The sequence below is a fragment of the Oncorhynchus keta genome, unplaced genomic scaffold (genome assembly GCF_023373465.1).
Source record: "Oncorhynchus keta strain PuntledgeMale-10-30-2019 unplaced genomic scaffold, Oket_V2 Un_contig_14263_pilon_pilon, whole genome shotgun sequence".
Lineage (NCBI taxonomy): Eukaryota > Metazoa > Chordata > Actinopteri > Salmoniformes > Salmonidae > Oncorhynchus > Oncorhynchus keta.
In genome coordinates, this window is record NW_026278638.1 from 623 (window position 1) to 20,386 (window position 19,764).

The window sequence follows — 19,764 nt, forward strand, 5'->3', positions numbered from 1 at the left end:
TCCAACAACAGGGGAATATGACCCAGAAGTGTTAGGCTCGCAGCTACAACCGACGGCTGACAGCTGTTGCTTTCAAAGAAGCTGAGGATCAGGCTACACCCTACCGGGTAGCACCAATGAACTACAGGGTAGCACCAATGAACTACAGGGTAGCACCAATGAACTACCGGGTAGCACCAGTGAACTACAGGGTAGCACCAATGAACTACAGGGTAGCACCAATGAACTACAGGGTAGCACCAATGAACTACAGGGTAGCACCAATGAACTACAGGGTAGCACCAGTGAACTACAGGGTAGCACCAGTGAACTACAGGGTAGCACCAGTGAACTACAGGGTAGCACCAGTGATCTACAGGGTAGCACCAGTGAACTACAGGGTAGCACCAGTGATCTACAGGGTAGCACCAGTGAACTACTGGGTAGCACCAGTGATCTACAGGGTAGCACCAGTGAACTACAGGGTAGCACCAATGAACTACAGGGTAGCACCAGTAAACTACAGGGTAGCACCAGAGATCTACAGGGTAGCACCAGTGAACTACAGGGTAGCACCAGTGATCTACAGGGTAGCACCAGTGAACTACAGGGTAGCACCAATGAACTACAGGGTAGCACCAGTAAACTACAGGGTAGCACCAGTAAACTACAGGGTAGCACCAGTGAACTACAGGGTAGCACCAGTGATCTACAGGGTAGCACCAGTGAACTACAGGGTAGCACCAGTGATCTACAGGGTAGCACCAGTGAACTACAGGGTAGCACCAGTGATCTACAGGGTAGCACCAGTGAACTACAGGGTAGCACCAATGAACTACAGGGTAGCACCAGTAAACTACAGGGTAGCACCAGTGATCTACAGGGTAGCACCAGTGAACTACAGGGTAGCACCATGATCTACAGGGTAGCACCAGTGAACTACAGGGTAGCACCAATGAACTACAGGGTAGCACCAGTAAACTACAGGGTAGCACCAGTAAACTACAGGGTAGCACCAGTAAACTATAGGGTAGCAGCCGTGGAACTACAGGGCAGAACCAGTGAACTACAGGGCAGAACCAGTGAACTACAGGGCAGAACCAGTGAACTACAGGCAGAACCAGTGAACTACAGGGTAGCACCAGTGAACTACAGGGTAGCACCAGTGAACTACAGGGTAGCACCAGTGAACTACAGGGCAGCACCAGTGAACTACAGGGTAGCACCAGTGAACTAAGCAGGTAGCACCAGTGAACTACAGGGTAGCACCAGTGAACTACAGGGCAGCACCAGTGAACTACAGGGCACGCACCAGTGAACTACAGGGCAGCACCAGTGAACTACAGGGCAACACCAGTGAACTACAGGGTAGCACCAGTGAACTACAGGGCAGCACCAGTGAACTACAGGGTAGCACCAGTGAACTACAGGGTAGCACCAGTGAACTATAGGGTAGCACCAGTGAACTACAGGGTAGCACCAGTGAACTACAGGGTAGCACCAGTGAACTACAGGGTAGCACCAGTGAACCAGGGCAGCACCAGTGAACTACAGGGTAGCACCAATGAACTACAGGGTAGCACCAGTAAACTATAGGGTAGCACCAGTGAACTACAGGGTAGCACCAGTGAACTACAGGGCAGAACCAGTGAACTACAGGGTAGCACCAGTGAACTACAGGGTAGCACCAGTGAACTATAGGGTAGCACCAGTGAACTACAGGGTAGCACCAGTGATCTACAGGGTAGCACCAGTGAACTACAGGGTAGCACCAGTGAACTATAGGTAGCACCAGTGAACTACAGGGTAGCACCAGTGAACTACAGGGTAGCACCAGTGAACTATAGGGTAGCACCAGTGAACTACAGGGTAGCACCAGTGAACTACAGGGTAGCACCAGTGAACTACAGGGTAGCACCAGTGAACTATAGGGTAGCACCAGTGAACTACAGGGTAGCACCAGTGAACTACAGGGTAGCACCAGTGAACTACAGGGTAGCACCAGTGAACTACAGGGTAGCACCAGTGAACTATAGGGTAGCACCAGTGAACTACAGGGTAGCACCAGTGAACTACAGGGTAGCACCAGTGAACTACAGGGTAGCACCAGTGAACTAGGGTAGCACCAGTGAACTACAGGGTAGCACCAGTGAACTACAGGGGCACCAGTGAACTACAGGGTAGCACCAGTGAACTATAGGGTAGCACCAGTGAACTACAGGGTAGCACCAGTGAGGTCTACAGGGTAGCACCAGTGAACCACAGGGTAGCACCAGTGAACTATAGGGTAGCACCAGTGAACTACAGGGTAGCACCAGTGAACTACAGGGTAGAACCAGTGAACTATAGGGTAGCACCAGTGAACTACAGGGTAGCACCAGTGAACTACAGGGTAGCACCAGTGAACTACAGGGTAGCACCAGTGAACTACAGGGTAGCACCAGTGAACTACAGGGCAGCACCAGTGAACTACAGGGTAGCACCAGTGAACTACAGGGTAGCACCAGTGAACTACAGGTAGCACCAGTGAACTATAGGGTAGCACCAGTGAACTACAGGGTAGCACCAGTGAACTATAGGGCAGCACCAGTGAACTACAGGGTAGCACCAGTGAACTACAGGGTAGCACCAGTGAACTACAGGGTAGCACCAGTGAACTACAGGGTAGCACCAGTGAACTACAGGGTAGCACCAGTGAACTACAGGGTAGCACCAGTGAACTACAGGGCAGCACCAGTGAACTACAGGGTAGCACCAGTGAACTACAGGGTAGCACCAGTGAACTATAGGGTAGCACCAGTGAACTACAGGGTAGCACCAGTGAACTATAGGGCAGCACCAGTGAACTACAGGGTAGCACCAGTGAACTACAGGGTAGCACCAGTGAACTACAGGGTAGCACCAGTGAACTATAGGGTAGAACCAGTGAACTACAGGGCAGCACCAGTGAACTACAGGGTAGCACCAGTGAACTACAGGGTAGCACCAGTGGGGAACTACAGGGCAGCACCAGTGAACTACAGGGTACACACAGTGAACTAAAGGGTAGCACCAGTGAACTATAGATTACAGCACCAGTGAACTACAGGGTAGCACCAGTGAACTTTGCCAAGATCAGGGTAGCACCAGTGAACTACAGGGCAGCCATGGACAGCAATCCTAACACCCATGAAACGTTAGTGAGCATGTTGAGAACATGAAGATGGTCTTTGTGGGTTATACTTGGGGGTATAAAAATTAGATGAAACATTGCCCCTAAAATACATTAAAGGATGAACATACAAAAGAATGTGTGAGCATCTCTCCTTTGCAAAGATTACACTAACACACTGATTCCTTTAATATACTTAAATATAAATATATAATACACTTTGTAAAAATATATCCAGCATTCCTGTAAAGTTGAGTTTCATCTGAAATGTTGCCAAGATAACATTCATCCAGCATTCCTGTTAGTGAGCATCTCTCCTTTGCCAAGATCATTCATCCAGCATTCCTGTTAGTGAGCATCTCTCCTTTGCCAAGATCATTCATCCAGCATTCCTGTTAGTGAGCATCTCCTTTGCCAAGATCATTCATCCAGCATTCCTGTTAGTGAGCATCTCTCCTTTGCCAAGATCATTCATCCACATTCCTGTTAGTGAGCATCTCTCCTTTGCCAAGATCATTCATCCAGCATTCCTGTTAGTGAGCATCTCTCCTTTGCCAAGATCATTCATCCAGCATTCCTGTTAGTGAGCATCTCTCCCTTTGCCAAGATCATTCATCCAGCATTCCTGTTAGTGAGCATCTCTCCTTTGCCAAGATCATTCATCCAGCATTCCTGTTAGTGAGCATCTCTCCTTTGCCAAGATCATTCATCCAGCATTCCTGTTAGTGAGCATCTCTCCTTTGCCAAGATCATTCATCCAGCATTCCTGTTAGTGAGCATCTCCTTTGCCAAGATCATTCATCCAGCATTCCAAGATCTCTCCTTTGCCAAGATCATTCATCCAGCATTCCTGTTAGTGAGCATCTCTCCTTTGCCAAGATCATTCATCCAGCATTCCTGTTAGTGAGCATCTCTCCTTTGCCAAGATCATTCATCCAGCATTCCTGTTAGTGAGCATCTCTCCTTTGCCAAGATCATTCATCCAGCATTCCTGTTAGCATCTCTCCTTTTGAGCATCCAGCATTCCTGTTTTGATCATTCATCCAGCATTCCTGATCATCCAGCTCTGTTAGTGAGCCTTTTCATCCAGCATTCCTGTTAGTGCCAAGATCATTCATCCAGCATTCCTCTCCTTTGCCAAGATCATTCATCCAGCATTCCTGTTAGTGAGCATCTCTCCTTTGCCAAGATCATTCATCCAGCATTCCTGTTAGTGAGCATCTCTCCTTTGCCAAGATCATTCATCCAGCATTCCTGTTAGTGAGCATCTCTCCTTTGCCAAGATCATTCATCCAGCATTCCTGTTAGTGAGCATCTCTCCTTTGCCAAGATCATTCATCCTTCGCATCTCTCCTTTCCTGTTATCCAGCATTCCTGTGAGCATCTCTCCTTTGCCAAGATCATTCATCCACCTGACAGGTGTGGCATATCAAGAAGCTGAATAAACAGCATGATCATTAGGGGCGGCAGGAAGCCTAGTTGTTAGAGCGTTGGACGAGTAACCGACAGGTTACAAATCTGTTGTTCCTGAACAAGGCAGTTAGTAACCCACTGTTCCTGGGCTGTCATTGACAATGAGAATGTGTTCTTAACTGACTTGCCTATCCAAAAAAGTGTTAAACAAATAAAAAAATATTTTAGATTTTAGATTCTTCAAAGTAGCCAGCCTTGATGACAGTTTTGCACACAAACTTAAACTTTCGCCTTTTTTCAATCTTGATTTAAATATCATTGAGAAAACAGAAAGGTGTCAAATTTGGCAAACATCCTTTCAGAATTTAAAATGACTCCTAGAAGTAATCATCTATTCCTTCAAAATATCTGTAATCTGATTACAATATTTATGCTAGTAAAGTAACAGATTACAGTTACAGTTTTTTTGTAATCCGTTACTCCCCAACCCTGCCTCCCAAGAAAGTATTTGTTACCCCAGAAAAATAGTTACTTTCCACAAAGCATAGTTAAAACTATAGTTGTCCCAGGTTTGACATGTGTACATTTAATCATAACAAGTTCAATTTTAAATTTAACAAATTCAACATTAGACTCCTAAACTGCCCTTGCAGTTTAGATGCTGGGAGTTCATTTAAACTGAAGGAGGATTTACCCAGTTGAGACTAGAGGGACCTCAACCATCCCTGCTAACATGTTTGGTGTCTTGTATTTTTTTACTTTATTAAAAGTGAATTGAGAAGCTTGTTGGAAGCTTGTGCAGCTTATCGTTGTAAACGAAAAGGGAGGAATGAAGTGATCTATGGGACTTTGGTGAGTTCATTCGACGTTCTGATACAATATGATGAGTATTAAACCTGTCACCTGTGATAAGCGAAGGCTGAATCCAAATGTTTTTCTGTTTGGCTGCCTGCACTCCTGATAAATGGAGGCACCATAGTTCAGAGCTGGCAGGAAAATCTATGTCTGTATGTTTTTAAACGTTAGATTTTTGTCCAAAAGCCCAGATATTTAAAACCCAAGAGATGAGAGAACCATCCAATGAATACATGGGTAAAATCCATTTGAAACATTTGCAAAGAAAATTAGAAAAACAACATATTTCGTTTTTCCTGCATTTAGTGCTAATTTTAAACCACAGGGCTTTCTGCAAGGCAACAAAATCACAGCTCTAAATCAGCCTGGTCAGCTGTCGGAGTAATAGCATCACGGTGTTGTCTGCATACAGGTGAATGTTACAGGTTTCACACCAATATTATCATTAGTAAAGAGAACAGGTTCCAATATTCACCCTTGAGGGACACCTTTCATTATATCGAAATAAGTGACTGAGTGAAGAGCAAAATAATCCTAACATTTCCACACAACAAAGAAACGAAGCTTACTAGGTCCATAGTGCCACTAACAAAGATAGCAGGCAACAAAAACAAGATCCCACAAAATACAATGGAAAAAGGCTGCCTAAGTATGATCCCCAATCAGAGACAACGATAGACAGCTTTCCCTGATTGAAATCCATACTCGGCCAAAACATAGAAATAAAGAAACTAGAATGCCCACCTAGTCACACGCTTGCCTAACCAAAATAGAGAGAATAAAAGCCTCTCTATGGCCAGGTGTGACAATTGTCCTTGTCACGCCCTGACCTTAGAGCCTTTTTATTTCTCTATTTGGTTAGGTCAGAGTGTGATTTGGATGGGCATTCTATTTTTCTATTTCTTTGTTGGCCGGGTATGGTTCCCAATCAGAGGCAGCTGTCTATCGTTGGATCTGATTGGGGGATCATACACCAAACAGCCTGTTTTCCACCTTTAGTTTGTGGGATCTTGTTTTTGTTGCCTGTGAACCTAGTCGTTACGTCTCGTTTGTTGTATTGTGTTTCATTTGAATAAACATGTGGAACTCTATGTACGCTGCGCCTTAGGTCCGCTCATTTCAACGTGACAGTCCTGTTGATAGCCCATCAAGGGTGGACCGCTTTTTTGTATTCTTAAAATAACTCCAGCACAGAGAAGTGTGCTATTCCAAGAAAAGGAGACTTGAATAATTAAGCAATAATAAACTGCAACGTGTTGGTTAAAGCAATTGAATGCAGGAATTAATTCAAAATATGTGAAAATATTATTCTATTTTTTTTTAAATCTGTTTTTATGGCAATCAAACAAAAACACAGCATCTACAGTGAATCAAATCAAATCAAATGTATTTATATAGCCCTTCGTACATCAGCTGATATCTCAAAGTGCTGTACAGAAACCCAGCCTAAAACCCCAAACAGCAAGCAATGCAGGTGTAGAAGCACGGTGGCTAGGAAAAACCCCCGAGAAAGGCCAAAACCTAGGAAGAAACCAAGAGAGGAACCAGGCTATGTGGGGTGGCCAGTCCTCTTCTGGCTGTGCTGGGTGGAGATTATAACAGAACCAGGCCAAGATGTTCAAATGTTCATAAATGACCAGCATGGTCGAATAATAATAAGGTAGAACAGTTGAAACTGGAGCAGCAGCATGGCCAGGTGGACTGGGGACAGCAAGGAGTCATCATGTCAGGTAGTCCTGGGGCATGGTCCTAGGGAAGAAAGAGAGAAGGAGAGAATTAGAGAGAGCACACTTAGATTCACACAGGACACCGAATAGGACAGGAGAAGTACTCCAGATATAACAAACTGACCCTAGCCCCCAGACACATAAACTACTGCAGCATATATACTGGAGGCTGAGACAGGAGGGGTCAGGAGACACTGTGGCCCCATCCGAGGACACCCCGGACAGGGCAAAACAGGAAGGATATAACCCCACCCACTTTGCCCAAAGCACAGCCACCACACCACTAGAGGGATATCTTCAACCACCAACTTACCATCCTGAGACAAGGCCGAGTATAGCCCACAAAGATCTCCGCCACGGTACAACCCAAGGGGGGCGCCAACCCAGACAGGATGACCACATCATCATAGAAATAAGGAAACTAGAATGCCCACCCTAGTCACACCCTGACCTAACCAAAATAGAGAATAAAAACCTCTATACGGCCAGGGCATGACACTTTCTCTCTTGCATCAAAGGTTCAGAAAGTGTTGATAGGAGACAGAATGATCAGATCATCATCTAATTGACCAAAACTACTAGTGAAATGCATAGCACTCAGAATCAGAAAGTTTTTACCAGGTATTGTTCATCTTGATCAGACAGGTTTTTCCATGGACGATACATTGGAGACAATATACGACAACTACTAGAAAAACATGAAACATCAAAGAAGCAGAATGTATTGGGGCGGCAGGGTGGCCTAGTGGTTAGAGTGTAGAGGAGGCAGGGTAGCCTAGTGGTTAGAGTGTAGAGGTGGCAGGGTAGCCTAGTGGTTAGAGTGTAGAGGTGGCAGGGTAGCCTAGTGGTTAGAGTGTAGAGGTGGCAGGGTGGCCTAGTGGTTAGAGTGTAGAGGCGGCAGGGTAGCCTAGTGGTTAGAGTGTAGAGGTGGCAGGGTGGCCTAGTGGTTAGAGTGTAGAGGCGGCAGGTAGCCTAGTGGTTAGAGTGTAGAGGTGGCAGGGTGGCCTAGTGGTTAGAGTGTAGAGGTGGCAGGGTGGCCTAGTGGTTAGAGTGTAGAGGCGGCAGGTAGCCTAGTGGTTAGAGTGTAGAGGCGGCAGGTAGCCTAGTGGTTAGAGTGTAGAGGTGGCAGGGTAGCCTAGTGGTTAGAGTGTAGAGGTGGCAGGGTAGCCTAGTGGTTAGAGTGTAGAGGTGGCAGGTAGCCTAGTGGTTAGAGTGTAGAGGTGGCAGGGTGGCCTAGTGGTTAGAGTGTAGAGGTGGCAGGGTGGCCTAGTGGTTAGAGTGTAGAGGTGGCAGGGTAGCCTAGTGGTTAGAGTGTAGAGGTGGCAGGGTGGCCTAGTGGTTAGAGTGTAGAGGTGGCAGGGTAGCCTAGTGGTTAGAGTGTAGAGGTGGCAGGGTGGCCTAGTGGTTAGAGTGTAGAGGTGGCAGGGTAGCCTAGTGGTTAGAGTGTAGAGGAGGCAGGTAGCCTAGTGGTTAGAGTGTAGAGGTGGCAGGGTGGCCTAGTGGTTAGAGTCTAGAGGTGGCAGGGTGGCCTAGTGGTTAGAGTGTAGAGGTGGCAGGGTAGCCTAGTGGTTAGAGTGTAGAGGCGGCAGGTAGCCTAGTGGTTAGAGTGTAGAGGTGGCAGGGTGGCCTAGTGGTTAGAGTGTAGAGGTGGCAGGGTAGCCTAGTGGTTAGAGTGTAGAGGTGGCAGGGTAGCCTAGTGGTTAGAGTGTAGAGGTGGCAGGGTAGCCTAGTGGTTAGAGTGTAGAGGTGGCAGGGTAGTCTAGTGGTTAGAGTGTAGAGGTGGCAGGGTGGCCTAGTGGTTAGAGTGTAGAGGTGGCAGGGTGGCCTAGTGGTTAGAGTGTAGAGGTGGCAGGGTAGCCTAGTGGTTAGAGTGTAGAGGTGGCAGGGTAGCCTAGTGGTTAGAGTGTAGAGGTGGCAGGGTAGCCTAGTGGTTAGAGTGTAGAGGTGGCAGGGTAGCCTAGTGGTTAGAGTGTAGAGGTGGCAGGGTGGCCTAGTGGTTAGAGTGTAGAGGTGGCAGGGTGGCCTAGTGGTTAGAGTGTAGAGGTGGCAGGGTGGCCTAGTGGTTAGAGTGTAGAGGTGGCAGGGTGGCCTAGTGGTTAGAGTGTAGAGGTGGCAGGGTAGCCTAGTGGTTAGAGTGTAGAGGTGGCAGGGTGGCCTAGTGGTTAGAGTGTAGAGGTGGCAGGGTAGCCTAGTGGTTAGAGTGTAGAGGCGGCAGGTAGCCTAGTGGTTAGAGTGTAGAGGTGGCAGGGTAGCCTAGTGGTTAGAGTGTAGAGGTGGCAGGGTAGCCTAGTGGTTAGAGTGTAGAGGTGGCAGGGTAGCCTAGTGGTTAGAGTGTAGAGGTGGCAGGGTGGCCTAGTGGTTAGAGTGTAGAGGTGGCAGGGTAGCCTAGTGGTTAGAGTGTAGAGGTGGCAGGGTAGCCTAGTGGTTAGAGTGTAGAGGTGGCAGGTAGCCTAGTGGTTAGAGTGTAGAGGTGGCAGGTAGCCTAGTGGTTAGAGTGTAGAGGTGGCAGGGTAGCCTAGTGGTTAGAGTGTAGAGGCGGCAGGGTAGCCTAGTGGTTAGAGTGTAGAGGCGGCAGGTAGCCTAGTGGTTAGAGTGTAGAGGTGGCAGGGTGGCCTAGTGGTTAGAGTGTAGAGGCGGCAGGGTGGCCTAGTGGTTAGAGTGTAGAGGTGGCAGGGTAGCCTAGTGGTTAGAGTGTAGAGGTGGCAGGTAGCCTAGTGGTCAGAGTGTAGAGGTGGCAGGGTGGCCTAGTGGTTAGAGTGTAGAGGTGGCAGGTAGCCTAGTGGTTAGAGTGTAGAGGTGGCAGGTAGCCTAGTGGTTAGAGTGTAGAGGTGGCAGGGTGGCCTAGTGGTTAGAGTGTAGAGGTGGCAGGGTAGCCTAGTGGTTAGAGTGTAGAGGTGGCAGGGTGGCCTAGTGGTTAGAGTGTAGAGGTGGCAGGGTAGCCTAGTGGTTAGAGTGTAGAGGTGGCAGGGTGGCCTAGTGGTTAGAGTGTAGAGGTGGCAGGGTGGCCTAGTGGTTAGAGTGTAGAGGTGGCAGGGTAGCCTAGTGGTTAGAGTGTAGAGGTGGCAGGGTGGCCTAGTGGTTAGAGTGTAGAGGTGGCAGGGTAGCCTAGTGGTTAGAGTGTAGAGGTGGCAGGGTAGTGGTTAGAGTGTAGAGGTGGCAGGTAGCCTAGTGGTTAGAGTGTAGAGGTGGCAGGGTAGCCTAGTGGTTAGAGTGTAGAGGTGGCAGGGTAGCCTAGTGGTTAGAGTGTAGAGGTGGCAGGGTGGCCTAGTGGTTAGAGTGTAGAGGTGGCAGGGTGGCCTAGTGGTTAGAGTGTAGAGGTGGCAGGGTAGCCTAGTGGTTAGAGTGTAGAGGTGGCAGGGTGGCCTAGTGGTTAGAGTGTAGAGGTGGCAGGGTAGCCTAGTGGTTAGAGTGTAGAGGTGGCAGGGTAGCCTAGTGGTTAGAGTGTAGAGGTGGCAGGGTGGCCTAGTGGTTAGAGTGTAGAGGTGGCAGGGTGGCCTAGTGGTTAGAGTGTAGAGGTGGCAGGGTGGCCTAGTGGTTAGAGTGTAGAGGTGGCAGGGTGGCCTAGTGGTTAGAGTGTAGAGGTGGCAGGGTGGCCTAGTGGTTAGAGTGTAGAGGTGGCAGGGTGGCCTAGTGGTTAGAGTGTAGAGGTGGCAGGGTGGCCTAGTGGTTAGAGTGTAGAGGTGGCAGGGTGGCCTAGTGGTTAGAGTGTAGAGGTGGCAGGGTGGCCTAGTGGTTAGAGTGTAGAGGTGGCAGGGTGGCCTAGTGGTTAGAGTGTAGAGGTGGCAGGGTAGCCTAGTGGTTAGAGTGTAGAGGTGGCAGGGTAGCCTAGTGGTTAGAGTGTAGAGGTGGCAGGGTAGCCTAGTGGTTAGAGTGTAGAGGTGGCAGGGTGGCCTAGTGGTTAGAGTGTAGAGGTGGCAGGGTAGCCTAGTGGTTAGAGTGTAGAGGTGGCAGGGTAGCCTAGTGGTTAGAGTGTAGAGGTGGCAGGGTAGCCTAGTGGTTAGAGTGTAGAGGTGGCAGGTAGCCTAGTGGTTAGAGTGTAGAGGTGGCAGGGTAGCCTAGTGGTTAGAGTGTAGAGGTGGCAGGTAGCCTAGTGGTTAGAGTGTAGAGGTGGCAGGGTAGCCTAGTGGTTAGAGTGTAGAGGTGGCAGGGTAGCCTAGTGGTTAGAGTGTAGAGGTGGCAGGGTAGCCTAGTGGTTAGAGTGTAGAGGCGGCAGGGTAGCCTAGTGGTTAGAGTGTAGAGGTGGCAGGGTAGCCTAGTGGTTAGAGTGTAGAGGTGGCAGGGTGGCCTAGTGGTTAGAGTGTAGAGGCGGCAGGGTGGCCTAGTGGTTAGAGTGTAGAGGTGGCAGGGTTGCCTAGTGGTTAGAGTGTAGAGGTGGCAGGGTAGCCTAGTGGTTAGAGTGTAGAGGTGGCAGGGTGGCCTAGTGGTTAGAGTGTAGAGGTGGCAGGGTAGCCTAGTGGTTAGAGTGTAGAGGAGGCAGGTAGCCTAGTGGTTAGAGTGTAGAGGTGGCAGGGTAGCCTAGTGGTTAGAGTGTAGAGGTGGCAGGGTGGCCTAGTGGTTAGAGTGTAGAGGTGGCAGGGTAGCCTAGTGGTTAGAGTGTAGAGGTGGCAGGGTGGCCTAGTGGTTAGAGTGTAGAGGTGGCAGGGTAGCCTAGTGGTTAGAGTGTAGAGGTGGCAGGGTAGCCTAGTGGTTAGAGTGTAGAGGTGGCAGGGTAGCCTAGTGGTTAGAGTGTAGAGGTGGCAGGGTGGCCTAGTGGTTAGAGTGTAGAGGTGGCAGGGTGGCCTAGTGGTTAGAGTGTAGAGGTGGCAGGGTGGCCTAGTGGTTAGAGTGTAGAGGTGGCAGGGTGGCCTAGTGGTTAGAGTGTAGAGGTGGCAGGGTGGCCTAGTGGTTAGAGTGTAGAGGTGGCAGGGTGGCCTAGTGGTTAGAGTGTAGAGGCGGCAGGGTGGCCTAGTGGTTAGAGTGTAGAGGTGGCAGGGTAGCCTAGTGGTTAGAGTGTAGAGGCGGCAGGGTGGCCTAGTGGTTAGAGTGTAGAGGCGGCAGGGTGGCCTAGTGGTTAGAGTGTAGAGGTGGCAGGGTGGCCTAGTGGTTAGAGTGTAGAGGTGGCAGGGTGGCCTAGTGGTTAGAGTGTAGAGGCGGCAGGTAGCCTAGTGGTTAGAGTGGAGAGGTGGCAGGTAGCCTAGTGGTTAGAGTGTAGAGGAGGCAGGTAGCCTAGTGGTTAGAGTGTAGAGGCGGCAGGTAGCCTAGTGGTTAGAGTGTAGAGGAGGCAGGTAGCCTAGTGGTTAGAGTGTAGAGGTGGCAGGGTAGCCTAGTGGTTAGAGTGTAGAGGTGGCAGGGTGGCCTAGTGGTTAGAGTGTAGAGGTGGCAGGGTGGCCTAGTGGTTAGAGTGTAGAGGTGGCAGGGTGGCCTAGTGGTTAGAGTGTAGAGGTGGCAGGGTGGCCTAGTGGTTAGAGTGTAGAGGCGGCAGGGTGGCCTAGTGGTTAGAGTGTAGAGGTGGCAGGGTGGCCTAGTGGTTAGAGTGTAGAGGTGGCAGGGTGGCCTAGTGGTTAGAGTGTAGAGGTGGCAGGGTGGCCTAGTGGTTAGAGTGTAGAGGCGGCAGGGTGGCCTAGTGGTTAGAGTGTAGAGGTGGCAGGGTAGCCTAGTGGTTAGAGTGTAGAGGTGGCAGGGTGGCCTAGTGGTTAGAGTGTAGAGGTGGCAGGGTGGCCTAGTGGTTAGAGTGTAGAGGCGGCAGGTAGCCTAGTGGTTAGAGTGTAGAGGTGGCAGGGTGGCCTAGTGGTTAGAGTGTAGAGGCGGCAGGTAGTCTAGTGGTTAGAGTGTAGAGGTGGCAGGGTGGCCTAGTGGTTAGAGTGTAGAGGTGGTAGGGTGGCCTAGTGGTTAGAGTGTAGAGGTGGCAGGTAGCCTAGTGGTTAGAGTGTAGAGGTGGCAGGGTGGCCTAGTGGTTAGAGTGTAGAGGTGGCAGGGTGGCCTAGTGGTTAGAGTGTAGAGGTGGCAGGGTGGCCTAGTGGTTAGAGTGTAGAGGCGGCAGGTAGCCTAGTGGTTAGAGTGTAGAGGTGGCAGGGTGGCCTAGTGGTTAGAGTGTAGAGGTGGCAGGGTGGCCTAGTGGTTAGAGTGTAGAGGTGGCAGGGTGGCCTAGTGGTTAGAGTGTAGAGGCGGCAGGTAGCCTAGTGGTTAGAGTGTAGAGGTGGCAGGGTGGCCTAGTGGTTAGAGTGTAGAGGTGGCAGGGTAGCCTAGTGGTTAGAGTGTAGAGGGGGCAGCGTAGCCTAGTGGTTAGAGTGTAGAGGTGGCAGGGTGGCCTAGTGGTTAGAGTGTAGAGGCGGCAGGTAGCCTAGTTGTTAGAGTGTAGAGGTGGCAGGGTGGCCTAGTGGTTAGAGTGTAGAGGTGGCAGGGTGGCCTAGTGGTTAGAGTGTAGAGGTGGCAGGGTGGCCTAGTGGTTAGAGTGTTGGGGCGGCAGGTAGCCTAGTGGTTAGAGTGTAGAGGTGGCAGGGTGGCCTAGTGGTTAGAGTGTAGAGGTGGCAGGGTAGCCTAGTGGTTAGAGTGTTGGGGCGGCAGGTAGCCTAGTGGTTAGAGTGTTGAGGCGGCAGGTAGCCTAGTGGTTAGAGTGTTAGAGGCGGCAGGTAGCCTAGTGGTTAGAGTGTTAGGCGGCAGGTAGCCTAGTGGTTAGAGTGTAGAGGTGGCAGGGTGGCCTAGTGGTTAGAGTGTTGGGGCGGCAGGTAGCCTAGTGGTTAGAGTGTTGAGGCGGCAGGGTGGCCTAGTGGTTAGAGTGTAGAGGTGGCAGGGTGGCCTAGTGGTTAGAGTGTAGAGGTGGCAGGGTGGCCTAGTGGTTAGAGTGTTGGGGCGGCAGGTAGCCTAGTGGTTAGAGTGTAGAGGTGGCAGGGTGGCCTAGTGGTTAGAGTGTTGGGGCGGCAGGTAGCCTAGTGGTTAGAGTGTAGAGGTGGCAGGGTGGCCTAGTGGTTAGAGTGTAGAGGTGGCAGGGTAGCCTAGTGGTTAGAGTGTTGGGGCGGCAGGTAGCCTAGTGGTTAGAGTGTAGAGGCGGCAGGGTAGCCTAGTGGTTAGAGTGTAGAGGTGGCAGGGTGGCCTAGTGGTTAGAGCGTTAGGGGCGGCAGGTAGCCTAGTGGTTAGAGTGTAGAGGTGGCAGGGTGGCCTAGTGGTTAGAGTGTAGAGGTGGCAGGGTAGCCTAGTGGTTAGAGTGTAGAGGTGGCAGGGTGGCCTAGTGGTTAGAGTGTAGAGGTGTAGAGGGAGTGGCCTAGATGGTTAGAGTGTTGGGCGGCAGAGTAGCTAGTGGTTAGAGGTGTTGGGGGCGGCAGGTAGCTAGTGGTTAGGGAGTGTTGGGGCGGCAGGTAGCCTAGTGGTTAGAGTGTTGGGGCGGCAGAGTAGCCTAGTGGTTAGAGTGTAGAGGTGGCAGGGTGGCTAGTGGTTAAGAGTGTAAGAGGTGGCAGGGTGGCCCTAGTGGTTAGAGTGTAGAGGTGGCAGGGTGGCTAGTGGTTAGAGTGTAGAGGTGGCAGGGTGGCTAGTGGTTAGAGTGTAGAGGTGGCAGGAGTGGCCTAGTGGTTAGAGTGTAGAGGTGGCAGGGTGGCCTAGTGGTTAGAGTGTTGGGGGCGGCAGGTAGCCTAGTGGTTAGGTGTGAGGTGGCAGGGTGGCCTAGTGGTTAGAGTGTAGAGGTGGCAGGGTGGCCTAGTGGTTAGAGTGTGGGTGGCAGGGGTAGCCTAGTGGTTAGAGTGTAGAGGTGGCAGGGTAGCCTAGTGGTTAGAGTGTAGAGGTGGCAGGGTAGCCTAGTGGTTAGAGTGTAGAGGTGGCAGGGTAGCCTAGTGGTTAGAGTGTAGAGGCAGCAGGTAGCCTAGTGGTTAGAGTGTAGAGGTGGCAGGGTAGCCTAGTGGTTAGAGTGTAGAGGAGGCAGGGTAGCTAGTGGTTAGAAGTGTTGAGGTGGCAGGAGTAGCCTAGTGGTTAGAGTGTAGAGGTGGCAGGGTGGCTTCTAGTGGTTAGAGTGTAGAGGTGGCAGGGTGGCCTAGTGGTTAGAGTGTAGAGGTGGCAGGGTAGCCTAGTGGTTAGAGTGTGGGGTGGCAGGGTAGCCCTGGTGGTTAGAGTGTAGAGGTGGCAGGGTAGCCTAGTGGTTAGAGTGTTGGGGCGGCAGGTAGCCTGGTGGTTAGAGTGTAGAGGTGGCAGGGTGGCCTAGTGGTTAGAGTGTAGAGGCGGCAGGGGTGGCCTAGTGGTTAGAGTGTTGGGGCGGCAGGGTAGCCTGGTGGTTAGAGTGTAGAGGCGGCAGGGTGGCCTAGTGGTTAGAGTGTAGAGGTGGCAGGGTGGCCTAGTGGTTAGAGCGTGGGGCGGCAGGGTAGCCTAGTGGTTAGGTGTAGAGGTGGCAGGGTGGCCTAGTGGTTAGAGTGTAGAGGCGGGGGTAGCCTAGTGGTTAGAGTGTAGAGGTGGCAGGGTGGCTAGTGGTTAGAGTGTAGAGGTGGCAGGGTGGCCTAGTGGTTAGAGTGTTGGGGGTGGCGGGGTAGCCTAGTGGTTTAGAAGTGTTGGGCGGCAGCTAGTGGTTGTGCAGGGTAGCCTAGTGGTTAGAGTGTTAGGGCGGCAGGGTAGCCTAGTGGTTAGAGTGTAGAGGTGGCAGGGTGGCCCTGGTGGTTAGAGTGGGGCGGCAGGTAGCCTAGTGGTTGGAGTGTAGAGGCGGCAGGGTGGCCTAGTGGTTAGAGTGTAGAGGTGGCAGGGTAGCCTAGTGGTTAGAGTGTAGAGGTGGCAGGGTGGCCTAGTGGTTGGGTGTTGGGCGGCAGGGTAGCCTAGTGAGTTGGAGAGTGTTGGGGCGGCAGGGTAGCCTGGTGGTTAGAGTGTTGGGGCGGCAGGGTAGCCTAGTGGTTTGAGTGTTGGGGCGGCAGGGTAGCCTAGTGGTTAGAGTGTAGAGGTGGCAGGGTGGCCTAGTGGTTAGAGTGTTAGGGGCGGCAGGTAGCCTAGTGGTTAGAGTGTAGAGGCGGCAGGGTGGCCTAGTGGTTAGAGTGTAGAGGTGGCAGGGTGGCCTAGTGGTTAGAGTGTAGAGATGGCAGGGTGGCCTAGTGGTTAGAGTGTTAGGGGCGGCAGGTAGCCTAGTGGTTAGAGTGTAGAGGTGGCAGGGTGGCCTAGTGGTTAGAGTGTTGGGGCGGCAGGGTAGCCTAGTGGTTAGAGTGTAGAGGTGGCAGGGTGGCCTAGTGGTTAGAGTGTAGAGGTGGCAGGGTGGCCTAGTGGTTAGAGTGTTGGGGCGGCAGGTAGCCTAGTGGTTAGAGTGTAGAGGCGGCAGGGTAGCCTAGTGGTTAGAGTGTAGAGGTGGCAGGGTGGCCTAGTGGTTAGCGTTGGGGCGGCAGGGTAGCCTAGTGGTTAGAGTGTAGAGGTGGCAGGGTAGCCTAGTGGTTAGAGTGTAGGGTGGCAGGGTAGCCTAGTGGTTAGAGTGTAGAGGTGGCAGGGTGGCCTAGTGGTTAGAGTGTAGAGGTGGCAGGGTGGCCTAGTGGTTAGAGTGTTGGGCGGCAGGTAGCCTAGTGGTTAGAGTGTTGGGGGGCGGCAGGTAGCCTAGTGGTTAGAGTGGAGGGTGGCAGGGTAGCCTAGTGGTTAGAGTGTAGGGGCGGCAGGTAGCCTAGTGGTTAGAGTGTAGAGGTGGCAGGGTGGCCTAGTGGTTAGAGTGTTGGGCAGGGTAGCCTAGTGGTTAGAGTGTAAAGGTGGCAGGGTGGCCTAGTGGTTAGAGTGTAGAGGTGGCAGGGTGGCCTAGTGGTTAGAGTGTAGAGGTGGCAGGGTGGCCTGAGTGGTTAGAGTGTTGGGCGGCAGGTAGCCTAGTGGTTAGAGTGTAGAGGTGGCAGGGTGGCCTAGTGGTTAGAGTGTTGGGGCGGCAGGTAGCCTAGTGGTTAGAGTGTAGAGGTGGCAGGGTGGCCTAGTGGTTAGAGTGTAGAGGTGGCAGGGTGGCCTAGTGGTTAGAGTGTTGGGGCGGCAGGGTAGCCTAGTGGTTAGAGTGTAGAGGCGGCAGGGTAGCCTAGTGGTTAGAGTGTAGAGGTGGCAGGGTGGCCTGGTGGTTAGAGTGTAGAGGCGGCAGGGTGGCCTAGTGGTTAGAGTGTTGGGGCGGCAGGTAGCCTAGTGGTTAGAGTGTAGAGGTGGCAGGGTAGCCTAGTGGTTAGAGTGTAGAGGTGGCAGGGTGGCCTAGTGGTTAGAGTGTTGGGCGGCAGGGTAGCCTAGTGGTTAGGTGTAGAGGCGGCAGGGTGGCCTAGTGGTTAGAGTGTAGAGGTGGCAGGGTGGCCTAGTGGTTAGAGGTGGGGCGGCAGGTAGCCTAGTGGTTAGAGTGTAGAGGTGGCAGGGTGGCCTAGTGGTTAGAGTGTAGAGGTGGCAGGGTAGCCTAGTGGTTAGAGTGTAGAGGTGGCAGGGTAGCCTAGTGGTTAGAGTGTAGAGGTGGCAGGGTAGCCTAGTGGTTAGAGTGTAGAGGTGGCAGGGTAGCCTAGTGGTTAGAGTGTAGAGGTGGCAGGGTGGCCTAGTGGTTAGAGTGTAGAGGTGGCAGGGTGCCCTAGTGGTTAGAGTGTAGAGGTGGCAGGGTGGCCTAGTGGTTAGAGTGTAGAGGTGGCAGGGTGGCCTAGTGGTTAGAGTGTAGAGGTGGCAGGGTGGCCTAGTGGTTAGAGTGTTGGGGGGTGGCAGGGTAGCCTAGTGGTTAGAGTGTAGAGGTGGCAGGGTGGCCTAGTGGTTAGAGTGTAGAGGTGGCAGGGTGGCCTAGTGGTTAGAGTGTTGGGCGGCAGGGTAGCCTAGTGGTTAGAGTGTATGAGGCGGCAGGGTGGCCTAGTGGTTAGAGTGTAGAGGTGGCAGGGTGGCCTAGTGGTTAGAGCGTTGGGCGGCAGGGTAGCCTAGTGGTTAGAGTGTAGAGGTGGCAGGGTGGCTAGTGGTTAGAGTGTAGAGGTGGCAGGGTAGCCAAGTGGTTAGAGTGTAGAGGTGGCAGGGTGGCCTGGTGGTTAGAGTGTAGAGGTGGCAGGGTAGCCTAGTGGTTAGAGTGTAGAGGTGGCAGGTAGCCTAGTGGTTAGAGTGTAGGGGTGGCAGGGTGGCCTAGTGGTTAGAGTGTAGGGGCGGCAGGTAGCCTAGTGGTTAGAGTGTAGGGTGGCAGGTAGCCTAGTGGTTAGAGTGTAGGGGTGGCAGGTAGCCTAGTGGTTAGAGTGTAGGGGTGGCAGGGTGGCCTAGTGGTTAGAGTGTAGAGGCGGCAGGTAGCCTAGTGGTTAGAGTGTTGGGTGGCAGGTAGCCTAGTGGTTAGAGTGTTGGGTGGCATTTAGCCTAGTGGTTAGAGTGTTGGGTGGCAGGTAGCCTAGTGGTTAGAGTGTTGGGTGGCAGGTAGCCTAGTGGTTAGAGTGTTGGGTGGCAGGTAGCCTAGTGGTTAGAGTGTAGGGGTGGCAGGTAGCCTAGTGGTTAGAGTGTAGGGGTGGCAGGGTGGCCTAGTGGTTAGAGTGTAGAGGCGGCAGGTAGCCTAGTGGTTAGAGTGTAGAGGAGGCAGGTAGCCTAGTGGTTAGAGTGTAGAGGAGGCAGGTAGACTAGTGGTTAGTGTTGGGTGGCAGGTAGCCTAGTGGTTAGAGTGTTGGGTGGCAGGTAGCCTAGTGGTTAGGAGTGTAGGGGTGGCAGGTAGCCTAGTGGTTAGAGTGTAGGGGTGGCAGGGTGGCCTAGTGGTTAGAGTGTAGAGGCGGCAGGTAGCCTAGTGGTTAGAGTGTAGGGTGGCAGGTAGCCTAGTGGTTAGAGTGTAGGGGTGGCAGGTAGCCTAGTGGTTAGATGTAGGGGTGGCAGGGTGGCCTAGTGGTTAGAGTGTAGGGGTGGCAGGCCCTAGTGGTTAGAGTGTAGGGGTGGCAGGGTGGCCTAGTGGTTAGAGTGTAGAGGTGGCAGGGTGGCCTAGTGGTTAGAGCGTTGGACTAGTAACCAAAAGGTTGTAAGTTCATATCCCCAAGCTGACAAGGTACAAATCTGTCATTCTGCCCCTGATCAGGCAGTTAACCCACTGTTCCTAGGCCATCATTGAAAATAAGAATTTGTTCTTAACTGACTTGCCTAGTTAAATAAAGGTAAAATAAAAATAATGGATTTTGAAAAGAGCTATGATAAAGTAATACTGGAAGTCCTGGATTTTTCCATTTATCAAATGGGTAAAATAATAAATAGTAGCTACTTCTCAGAGAGTTTTGAATTGTCAGAGGAGTCAAACAAGGGTGTCCGCTGTTACCATATCTATTCGTTATGGACATCGAAATGAAATGCTAGCTATTAAAATCAGATTCAATAACAACATTAGAGGATTAGAAATCCAAGGCTTATAAACAAAGATGTCAATGTATGCTGATGACTCAAGTTTTATATTAAGTCTGCAAGTTAGATCCCTGCAATGTCTCATTTAAGATCTTGCAAAATTTTCTGGACCAGAACCTAATTATGATAAGTATACAATATTAAATATTAGATCTTTAAAAAATACAACCATTCCATTACCATGCAGTTTACCTATAAAATGGGCTGATGGTGAAGTAAACATACATTCATTTCACAAAATATATAAATAAGCTCTCCACAATTAATTTCAATAGAATCCTAGTAAAAATCGACATGATCCTGCAACCATGGAGAGGTAAATACCTGTCTATTTATGGAACAATTACCCTGATTAACTCCTTAGTCATATCTCACTTTACT